Below are 10659 nucleotides of genomic sequence, written 5' to 3'. Positions count from 1 at the left end.
AAATGATGAAGGTATATGGTTCTTGTTCAAATGGCAGCAGTGATGGCTTGTACCTCCCCTATTAACGACGATTATATTTATTATTTTTTTATTCTCCTCGCATTATTTGGATCAGCTTTCGACTCTGGACACTAACGATTCGAAACGATCACGAACTTAGGAGAAAGCGACCATAGTAGGCTGCTGAAAGTCACGCTAGTTCCATGAATGTTCATGAGATTTTCTTGGCAACTGTTTTTCTTAAAAGACTGAAAAGACATGTCTAACACACCGCCGCGTCGATCGAGTGGAATTTCTGCAAATTTATCGAATGAAATTATCATAAGAAAAGAGTTGGTTCAGCACGGCTAATCGTTTACACCACACATTTTATTCGAGCCGGGTTACATTTTTAGGAACGCGTACCAATTTTATCCGTGCTCGGATACCTCGCGACTAGGTCCGAGCACGGGTAAAATTTTGGTTCGGCACGGCTGACGCAAAGTCGTTTACACGACAAAATTTATCCGTGCCGAACCATTTTTTTCAGCACGCGTACCATTTTTATCCAAGCCGTGCCACAAATTTTCTGCCGTGTAAATGGGGCTTTAGTAAGTCTTTATTTTTCAAAACTTCTGAGAGGGGAAGGGGGGGGGGGGCTAAAGCCCCCCCAAGCTCCGCCGTCCCTGAGTAACCACGAGAATCCCTCACCCGACTGCAAAATGCCATATAATTTTGCAATCTTCCTCCAAATTTTACAGCCAAATACTGCAGCAAAAGAGCTAAAAAAAGATTTCAATGGTGATCTGTTCCAATTTGGTCTGAACAAGCTCCCCCCGGGGGGGTGGGGGGGTTCCCAAAAAAGTTTTGTACGGGGAGGCTCCGCCCCAAGCTCTAACCCCTTATCCTTTTGTATACTATTTCGCCAAAAATTGTACCCCTTTCGTATACCTTTTAATAAAAAAGGTACCTCTTTCACATACCTGAAAGTCATGGAATACTGTAATGTTTTATGGCCATGCAAATAAAGCTCAAATGTTATGTTATGGTATGGTATGGTATAGACTTAAAACATGACGTTTCCTTGTCATTTACAAGTAGCGCTTAATAAATTGAAATAATACAGCCATAAAGTGCATCTGTTCGAAATATTTTAATTAAAGGCCCTTTCAAAAATCTAAATGATAGATTTCCATACCCTTTCGTATACATAAAATTGTGAAAGTACTGCTTGCATCATGCAAGACATTGCATGCAACTTTTATTATCTAACATTCATCCAAAGAGCCACATTTGTACTTATATATTTAGGAATAGTTAACAAGCTTGAGTGCTGTTGTCAAGTTATACAAGGCTAGCATACATGAATTTTTAAGAACAAGAGAGGTGCATACAGCCAAATGCCCGGGAATTGTAATTCTTGATCAGTGTCCTTAAAGTGCCAGTATGATCAAATTTTCGATTTCAATTTTTTTACATTTTTGTGTAGAATTAGACTTGCTTACTCACCTTGCCAATTTTCAATTCATTACGAACATCAGAAGTCGTTTTGTTTTAACTTTAATTTCCGATAATTTACAGCCGCCATTAATCAACCTTGTTCCAAGGCTTGGTTGCAAAAAGAGAGAAAATGACGTCAAAGGCTCCAAATACCTCACGGGTTGAAATTATAATAACAATATGTAGTGAAAATCAAGGGTGAATATTTAAATTTGATTTTATTCTTTCTTTCAATATTCCATTCTTGAATTAAATATTTCAATGTTCAAACGGCGACTCAATTCAAAACTCGATTGTCGATTTGATTGTTGTCTGGCTTCATGCGACAGTCACGTGGAAATTTGGTCAGAATTTGCATAATTTCAGCAACCGTCAAATGCCACACAGTGTTCTCTCATCATTTTGTTCTTCGCTTACTTTTTTCAACCCTATGATAATACCGAAAAAGAGGCAAGACATTTTGGTGCAATGTAAAGGTACAAAAATAACTTAGAGACTCAAAGGACAGTGCAGAATGCAATATGGCCAAACAATTGACAGCATGATAATACTTTTCCTGGGTAATTTCGCTTGAGAATAAGTCAAATAAGTTCGACTTTCAGTCTGAAACGCTGTTTCATGTGTACTTGTAAGATGTTGAAAGACCAAACATGACAACTAAATCACGCGACACCTTCATCCGGGAGAAAGATTCCCCTTATTGAAAAGTCACACACGCGGCCCACCAGTTGACACAATTAAGAGTCGATTTTTTTTAGTAAAGAAAGTTTTCAATCATTTAACCGTCGTGTTTTACGTCAACTTTCGTTAATTTGAGAATTTTTTTTAGCAGCAAACGTGATACTTTTACTTTTCGCGTTAACTTATGTAACATGAGTCTAATTTAATAAAGTAGGAAGAGTCTACAAGAATCCTGCCGCATTGAAAATCACACGGCATTAGGCTAAGATAACATTTAACTTTCGTTGGTTTGATTTTCAGATGGGCATGGGTCGCACTTAGGAAAGGTTTTCATCTTTGCCGGTTAAAAAAAAAGAAAAGATAAAAAAACGTCTTAAACGTCAAAACAACAAACCTGATACTTTTCGATTCTGTGTAAACAAATGTAACATGACACGTTTGTTTTTCTCCTAAACTTATGTAACGCGACACTTGTTTTTGTCGAAAACATATGTAACTTGATACATTTCTAGGGCAAATAGGGCGACATCGATTGAAGTTGTTTTGCTTTAATTAATAAAACTAATTATAACAGATATTATCGATAAATCCAAGAAATAGTTTTTCAGATTGGGAGATATAAGCTAGGTCACCTTTTAAAGACTAGTCGTTATGTGTTGGAGTTAAAATCGAATGAATGACGATCGATAGCGGCAACGAAATAAGAACGTGACAATTTGATAATTAAATTAGTTTGTTTTTTAACTGAATGAACTGATTTCTGTTGTGATGAACGAAACAAAGTCTTTGTTGTAACAGTTCTGACCAAGGAAAATGCGTATTTAATTATTTTGTTTTTGCCCCAAGCAAATGTTGAGATATTTTTTTGTTTATTGGCGAACGGTAACTTGAGATCTGTTTTTCACGTAGGAGTGTAGTTTCAATTAGAACTGTTTCCGCGAGAATAAACAAACAAGAGCAGGAGCTCCTGACAAGAGGCGAATTTAGTGGCTTTCTCAGTAATTTCAACTTAAATATTCGGATACTTTTTAGTGTGTCTCCACCAAACAACACTTGTGTTCCTTCCTGGGAGTTCCTTACGCTTACCTTTGCAACAGTAACACCATTGTTATTTGCTTGTAACGAGACACTTCTGTTTTGCTTGCAAATGCTGTAACATGATACTTTTGTTTTTCATGACCACATCGATGGCAGTTGTTTTGCTTTTTATAATAAAAAGCCAACTATTTCGCTTTAATTTAACTGCTCGAAAGACGTTTTTCAAAAACTAAAGAACAAATCGAATAAACAGCTTTTTCGAAAGGCTTTTTTAAAGCGCGGTACAGCTAGGATATTTGTTCCCTTGTTATTAGGAGTTTCGCGTCGAAAATCTCGGTGCAAGTGTTTGCATATACTTAATTACGAAAGCACTGTGAAAGTCTCAAAATCTAATTTAATTATTTTGCGGTTAAACTTGGCTCCACGGAGCCTGCATGAAACCTACCGCAGAACACGCGATACACGCAATGTTCCTGAGAATATAACGTAGACCAATCTGCACATGCGTTTGACACAAAGTTCTTTGCTCTAGAAAGAATAGTACCACAAGGAAAGCAAAGGGTTTTCTGAAAAAAATATATACCCTTGAAATCTTCGCATGAAAGTAACGTAGATATGCTCCGCGTTTTACCTGGGGCGTACGTTCCGGTGCTCCCTTCCCCCACCCCCTCCACAGGAATAATTAATTAATTGATATTAATTAATTAATTGACCATTAAAGTTTACACCATAGGGCATTAGGGGTTTAGGAATTTGGCGGACGACAGCCCCAACAAACCATCACAATAGTGCATTCTGCACTAAAAAGTGGGAAAAATGTCGTTGACCCATTTCATGCAAATTAGGAACCTTTCAAAATTCTCACGTGTCTGTTGCATGAAGCCAGACATTTTAAAATCACATTCTAGTTTTAAATTGAGTCGCCATTTGAAAATTCAAATATCCAACTCAAGAATGGAATATTAAAGGAAAGAATGAAATCCAATTTCCATTATTTAATGAATTCATTTATTCATCGTTGATAGCTAGGAACACTTGAGCTGTAAAATGTTCAAGAAATATAATATGCTTTCAAACCCGTGCCTTAGGGGCATGCATTATTTGCACCCTGGTCCATGGCAGTTTTAGGTCACAGACTTCCCAATGATATATATTAACTTTTTTCCAAAATAATAAAATATTTTATAGTTTCCAATTTTGTTTTTGCAACATGTTTTAATATTTAGAAATTTTTAAGTTTTTTCATGCCAATAAAATAAAACATTTTTTAAATTTACTGAACTAGCCAAAAATATCGTTAAAAGTCATTAGTTACAACTCACATCTATGCTCTTGCTTGAATAAAGTTTCATCACAGTTATTGTTTGATGTCTTTCTGTAAATCCCAAAAGATTGGGCAATGACACTGATGTTGCCTAATGTACAAAAAAAAACCTTGTTCAAAAGTATTGAATGTCAACATAAAATTTACCCTCTTAAGGGGGCCCACATGCTTATAGAAGGAATGCTGCGAGTTTGCTTATACAGCTGGATCCTAATGTTAAAAGTTATAATCCAATTTGCAAAAATACTCAAGGAAAAGCCTTTTTTATATTCATAAGTTTTTTGGCTTTCCAAAACAGTTACAACTTAATTAAATTATTAACTTATGTAAGGTAAAATATGCAGACTGTGTAACGTTCCACATACTACCCAGTTGGAACCAAATAATAATTTGTTGGTAACATGTAGCAATTTTATAATGCACCCAGGCTTCAGCCGCAGCTGTGACCGTGGACGGAGGAACAGCCGGACACACCATGACGTCAGTGGGTAAAAGCCTACGGGAAGCTCACAGACTGACACTAGGTCATTGGCAACGCCAAAATCTAAAATACGTGTTGGATGCTGGAATGTACGAAGGCATATGGCATCCCTGAAATTAGCTGAAGATCATGTATGACGATTTTGAGTGTTCTGCATTGGACGAGGGAGAGCAAACAAGATGGTTTAAGATCACCACTGGCATCAAAGAAGAATGTCTCATGTCAGGCTTCCTGTCCCTGCTTACTGTTGACTGGACAATGCGTAGAACAACAGAAAGGCATAGAAATGGCATCAGATGAAATTTTACAAGTACACTTAACACGAAAAGTGAGACGACTTAAAACCACTTGGAGAAGGATGGTGAAAAAAGCCCGGGGGGTACTCAAAAAAGTTTTATACGGGGAGGCTCCGCCCCAAGTTCTAACCCCTTACCCTTTTATATACCATTTTTGACAGAAATTGTACCCCTTTCGTATAACTTAAACTAAAAAAAGGTACCCCTTTCATATAGACATGGCATGGACTTAAAATAGGACGTTTTCTTGTCATTTTTACGTAGCGCTTAATAAAATAAAATAATACAGCCATAAATTGCGTCTGTTCGAAATATTTTAATTAAAGGCCCTTTTAAATAGCCAAATGACAGATTTCCATACCCAGCTTTCATATACTTAAACTCTTGAAACCCCTACCCTTTTATATACCTGAAGCCTGAAAAAGGTACCCCTTTTGGGCGGAGCCTCCCCGTAAAGGCCATTAGAGGGAGTACCCCCCCCCCCCCCCCGGGAAAAAAAGAAGCCAAACAAAAATAGATGGTCCAGCTGGTCGGAAGTCAGGGGCGCAGCCCAAGACAGTTGGCGAGAGACAGTTACAGCCTTTTGCGCCTCATGGCGCGAAGAAAAGTAACTAATTTTAATTAGTTACTTTTCTTTTAGTTTTAGTTAAAACTAGTTACTAACCCAGGCTTCAGCAGAGGTTCGGAGTATCCAGAAGTGTGCTATAATAATATTTGCACAATTAACTAACCAGAGTAACCAGGGCACGCACAATTCTGCTGTACAAGAAGCAATTTGTAAGATAATCTTACACTTAAATAGCCATCAAGATATGTACCAAATGTCAGATAAATAACTTACACTAAATTTTATAGGTGTTCCTGATAGATTCCACATAATGGGCTGACCTAAATTGAAAACAAAAAATACATTATGTGCAGTTCCCGTAGACCTACAACATAAAATGATTGGATATTATCTAACTCTTATTTGTTGAGACATTTTATTGCATGTATCATAGTTAAATCTGTATCTGTACTGTGCATTTTTACTCATCATATGTATTTTGACTATGGTCCAGACAGTGGAAATGACCCAGGGGGGGGGGGGGTACTCCCACAAATTTCGGATAGGGGTGTGCCGCCAAGGTTCTTAAACCCTGACCCTATTTAAGGATAAAGAAAGCGAAATTTGATACCCTTTTTAAGGCCCAAAACCAAAAAATGACACCCTATTCAAGGGGAGGAGAAGCGTTCCATGACGACCCAAATAACGGCTAACCGCGCACGGCAAGACACAAATCTCTATAAAATCGCTTTACTAATACCTGAACAGAAAATTTCAGTTTTATAATACCTTTTTAACTGCGCTGCGTAGTTCTTGCTCTGCACGCGGTTTATTATTATTATTTTTTTTTTTCTGTTGTCGGTGACCAGACCCAGACCTCCACTCGGTCGAGCTTGAAATCACGCGATGTTTAGAAGCTACAAATCAGTAACAAATGGAAAAATTTTCTCTTTTTTGTCTTTATAAAGTATGCTTAGTGTGAACTATTCGATTTTGAAACGTTTGGTTCATGGAAAATTGCTAAATTTTCACGCTTTCAAAGAGAAATATAATTTAGCGGGCCAGAATCTATGAATAAATACCATTACGATGGTGGAAAAGAATGTGCTGACATGACAAGTTTCACTTTCGATCGGCTAGACCTCGAGTCACGTAATTTTTCAAAGCTATCCAGCCACCTTTTGAAATCTTTGCGAATCCTTTGGTCTTTACTTAAAAAATTCAGTGTGAAGTATTTTGAAGCGTTTGAATCAAAGAAAATACTAAAATTTGATGCTTTAAAAGAAGAATTCGCTTTAGTGGGCAAGAATTTACATTTATTTACATTACGTCTGTGTCCTGGAATGTGCTGGCGTTAGCAAATTTCTACTTTCACAAGGCACCGATCGGCAAGAATCACGCAATGCTCTGAAAGCTTAACTGCTACAAATGGAAACTAACCTAGCATGTTAAGTGTAAAATGTTTGACGTTTTAGCTTTACAAATTTTTGGAGCTGTGTCATCTAGAGGATTTCTGAAATCTGAAGGAAGACCACTGAGACAAACATGCCCTGACTTGCAAGGTTTAATTACGTCATTGGTAAATTAATTCCCCGGGGAATTCCCATTCAGCAAAACACAGGTCTAGTGTTCTTCTCAAATTTGATTTAATTATTTGCTCCAATATTCCATTTTCGGAGCTGGTTATTCAATCTTTAAACGGTAATTCAAGACAACACTGGATGCTGATTTAAAAGATTTTTTTGTTTCACGGATCAGGATCGTGGGAATTAAATTTGGCCACCATTACCATATGAGAAAAATGTTTAATTTCGGATGGAACTATATAGTCAACCATGAAATGTCACGCAAGGTGTTTTCTTACCATCTTGTTTGTCAGTCGCAACATTGTTCGACGCAGGTAAAGGGGATAAGGGGAGGGGGGGTGCATTTTTTGTTCCCCCCACATGGCTCCCCTAAAGTGCTCACGAGACCAGCGCAGTTGTAAGCTCTAAGAGCTCTTGTTGGTTTAGGTGGGCATTTATTTTAGGTTATAGAATTAAGGTACCCTATCTAAGGATCACACCGGGAACTCATTGCCAAAAGAAGCAAAAATGATACCCTATTTAAGGACCGAGAACCTCAAAAACCATACCTTATCGGGCGGCACATACCTATATAGGCCACATATGGGAGAACCCCCCCCCCCTCAAAAACCATACCTTATCGGACGGCACATACCTATATAGGCCACATATGGGAGTACTCCCCCCCCCCCGGGGAAATGAAAATTTTAATCTGCAATCAGCTCATTCATGCAGATTGTTAATTTAACAGTGGATTAATTTATCGGTTTGTCATTTACCTGCTATTTCCAAATTTTATACAGTAAAAAAAAACTGACACATTTGCTCTCCCCCATTACATTTGATTAGTTTGCAACTGCAAGCAATTAATAGTCATCATTTTAGGGAACCAAATATTAAGACTGGGAGTATTACGTCCCCCCAGGCTATGAAACATCGCAACAGATCGAAAGCTTATAAAACAGTCCAGTCTGAAGACCATCAAAGTTCAGGAAAACTTTACAGTTATATAAATGCATGTAATTTAAAAAGTAATTACAAGGAGCCAAAGTTGTTTCTCCTGAGTACACAAGGGCTTCCTGTGTGTTGTCATCTTCGAACGCAACATTTAAAGCTGTCACTTTTGATGACATCCTTAAGAGGTTTGTGGACAGATCTTTAAGTCTAATAACGTAGAAAAAATATTACTGTTATTAAAATTAATAGTCTGATCATTATAATAAATAAATGTGTCATTAAGTGCATTATGTAAGTGCAACATTGATTTAAACATCACACCATAAATTTATAAAGTCTTATATGTAATTTATACCCATTTGACTTCAAAGATCGATAACAGGCCAAAAATAATTTAACAGCTGTGAAAATTATGTTAACATTTGAAGGGGATATTTATAGTTACCAGTATCTGAAGCCTCTGCTCTCTCTTCTTTTAATATTTATTCTTTCTAGTTAATTAAGGTAAGGTCATTTGCCAAAAAGTAATTATTCTTAAAAATATATTATTTAACAATTTGAGCTCCCTTCTGAACAGCACCGCAGTCCTAGGATTATAGTACCTCCAAGATATATTTAACAATTATTATTCCACAAGCGTGTGTTGTGGATATGAGATGGTAGAATAGCCAACAAGCACATATAGCGCCCAGTCGGCCATAACGATCTCATACAGTATCCCACAAGCGCGAGTAGAATAATCGTTTTATTAAAAACGCCCATGGCCAGCTGTTTTCGGCGTATCAGCAACCATTTGTGGTCAATGGTATATGAGCTCATATACCATTGCCTGTTAATCAAACAAAACTCAGGAATTGCAATATACCATTTCTAGTTTTTAATAATATATTAATAGTAAATGATCAATCAAATGTTTTTTCCCTACAGCTGACAAGCACTAATGTAATTAAATATGCCAGCTGGGTGAAAACTGGATGAAACACCAAATTTCTCAGAGAACTAAATTTTGAGCCTGAGTGATACTGAGTGAGTGATACTAAGTGACAAGCACAAGCTACACAAGCTACATCAGCCCCGGGGGTTGGGTTTGGGGGGGGGGGTGGGGGGGAAGCGGGGGCAATTCTATATATAAGTGAAGAAAATTCCTGTTAAACCCAGAAGGTACAGAATCTATTTTTTCCCCAGGAGTCAGAGTTGCAATCAGAGTTGTAAGAGTACTTGGGGCCTGGCCTAGAGAAAATCGAAAATTGAGGTTGTAAGTGGGGTCATATTAAAGCTTGATGAAAGAATCGGAACACTTTCATTTTCTTCTGATTCTGCTTATAACACAATCTCTTATAATCCAATGAAAACTAAGGGACCGGTCATTATTTATGTAGAGGGGGGGGGGGGAGGGAAAAATATGTTGGAAAGATCAAAATTTCTGTAAGGCCCCCCCTCCAGGCCATGTAAGTAGCAAGTGACCCCCCTTCTTTATTCAATATTTACGTGATGACCCCCCCCCCACCTCATATCTCCCTTTATATGCCTCAAGTAATTTATTATTAAATGCATGTTACATACAATCTTAATTGCACATTTGTTCTAATGCAAAAAGGCTGGATCAACACTTAATCAACCAAGGCTTCTTTGCTATGGATACTTGTCCAGCAATAGGGCAAATTTTTGGATGAGTTATGTGTATAGTAAACATACCTCTATTATTAACTCCTTAACTTTGGAAAAGTGGTAGTTTTTACAAATTATGCTCTCGTGGTGAACACAAATGTAATATCCATGCAAAATATAATTCCTTTCCAGTGATTTTCCTAAAGTTGTAAAGGGATTACTTTGAATTCTTGTTGTCATAAATATCATGTTTTATTACTTCTTGGGCTATTGCAGTGATAATCATTTTGTAAAAAGAAAATTATTTCAGTCAAACCAGATATTAAAGCAGATTATAAAGGTCTGGTTTCTTTATTAACTAAAATTAATTTTAAGATAACAATGGAGTTTAGAGTGAAAACAGTATTTCTGTAAAATACAAATCACTAAAGTTGTACATAATAGTGGAGTTTAAACAAAAGAAAACAATAGAAAAAGCATAAAATTGTACAATTTAGCATCTCACTGTTTCACATATGGTGTTTGCACTGTTCTATTTAACTGTTTTACCCACCTCAAACTGCTTATCCCCCCTAAACTTCTTTATAAAAAATTTTAGCCCCCCCTCTTGCCACTCTGAAATAGCCTTGACCCCCCCTTCTTTTTTTTCCCTCCCCCCCTCTACATAAATAATGACCGGTCCC

At 37.2% G+C, this 10659-nt stretch overlaps 1 long non-coding RNA gene across 2 annotated transcripts; it reads right to left on the bottom strand.

Moving 5' to 3' along the window:
* Nucleotides 1-3567: 3567 nt before the first annotated feature.
* Nucleotides 3568-9204, bottom strand: LOC144640940 (uncharacterized). Of its 2 annotated transcripts, none has more exons than XR_013568462.1 (3): nt 8451-9204; nt 6141-6187; nt 3568-4613 (listed from the first exon to the last, which is right to left on the bottom strand). It is a non-coding gene; the product is annotated as an uncharacterized LOC144640940 (long non-coding RNA). The 2 variants fall into 2 exon arrangements; XR_013568461.1 differs by lacking the exon at nt 3568-4613 and adding an exon at nt 4629-5254.
* Between the last annotated feature and the right edge of the window lie 1455 nt (nt 9205-10659).

Source organism: Oculina patagonica, unplaced genomic scaffold (genome assembly GCF_052425735.1).
Source record: "Oculina patagonica isolate OP01 unplaced genomic scaffold, crgOcupat unplaced575, whole genome shotgun sequence".
NCBI classification, from domain to species: Eukaryota; Metazoa; Cnidaria; class Anthozoa; order Scleractinia; family Oculinidae; genus Oculina; species Oculina patagonica.
Note: the sequence above shows the minus strand (reverse complement) of the source record. Positions and strands in the feature narration are given on the sequence as shown.